We start from the raw sequence: 1,328 nt of genomic DNA, 5'->3' as shown, positions 1-1,328 counted from the left end.
TATGCCTTCATACTAACATCGAAAAATCAGACATCCGAAGATTTTACAAAATTGATAGAGAAAATCCAAGACAAACATCAAATAAGGACACTACTTATTGATCAATACAGCGGTATTAACTCGAACTCATTTAAGAACTATTTAAAGAACCAAAATATAAATCTAATTTTTACGGCAGTAAACTGCCCATTTTCCAACGGACTTAATGAACGACTCAACCAGACTCTTGTGAACCGGATCCGATGTAGAATAAATGAAACGAAGTCTCGAGCATGGTCGAAAATCGCGGAGGAATGCACAGATCAGTATAACCGGACAGAACATTCAGTAACTGGATTCAGCCCGGAATATTTACTATTCGGAAAAGTTGATACCGTAGGTATCCCAGAGGAATTATTAACAAAAAGAAATTTGATTAAAGATAGAGAATTAGCGTATAGGAATTCCCTAAGGAACCACGAATACAATAAATCAAGATATGACAAAAACCGAAAAAATTTTAACTTCAATGTTAACGATTTGGTTTATGTTGAAAACGGATCAAAACTAAATAGAGGAAAATTGGACGAAATTAGACTTGGTCCTTTCCCGATAGTTCGAAAAATTTCCAACACCATCTTCAAAATAGACTCCGGACACAAGAAAAGGGAATCAAACTATTATCATACATTTCGAAACTCCTTCCATATACCGGACCTGGAGATCTTCGGTAATTCCGTGGGCATTGTTCCCCCTTTTTCCATCAGCGGTGGGGGGATGTAAAAGAAAACTATATGAGGATTTTCTTTCACGGTTACGCACTACTACACCGCTACACTCTTGGTTGACGGGAGCAGGTGTAGGAGAGTTGAAGAGTTCTCGACGACTCCGAATTTGCTGAAGCCAGAGGGAGAATTGCTGTTCTACAGTAAATTTTGTATAAGAGAAAATCATCCACACAATTCGTTGGAGAGAAAACCTTCCAAAACGAAGGATACCCGACCGATTCCACAATCGAGACCGTAGGGAAAGGAGCATTGCTTTCGATTCTCGTTTATAGGTTAGGAACGTGGATGTCTGTGCCGTCGCTTACTGTATATAGTGTAAATATAATCTGAATAAAATCTCGTTTATAGCATCGAGCTGCCTATTTCTTCACGATTGTGAGAATCTGAATGTGAATCCCATTCTTACATATATATCTTACCATTATCATTGTTCTTGTTGACGTTACTTATTGATGCAGGCTTAACCAAATTAATATCTTGCGTGATATCAATTATATTTTCATTGTCCTGTTTTGCTTTCAATGAAGATCGCTGTGGTAATAGAAGAAATTCATCCCACAT

This window comes from Wasmannia auropunctata, unplaced genomic scaffold, assembly GCF_000956235.1.
Source record: "Wasmannia auropunctata unplaced genomic scaffold, wasmannia.A_1.0 LD336078.1, whole genome shotgun sequence".
Classification (NCBI taxonomy): Eukaryota; Metazoa; Arthropoda; class Insecta; order Hymenoptera; family Formicidae; genus Wasmannia; species Wasmannia auropunctata.
The sequence above is the reverse complement of the archived record's forward strand: the minus strand, read 5'-3'. Positions refer to the sequence as shown.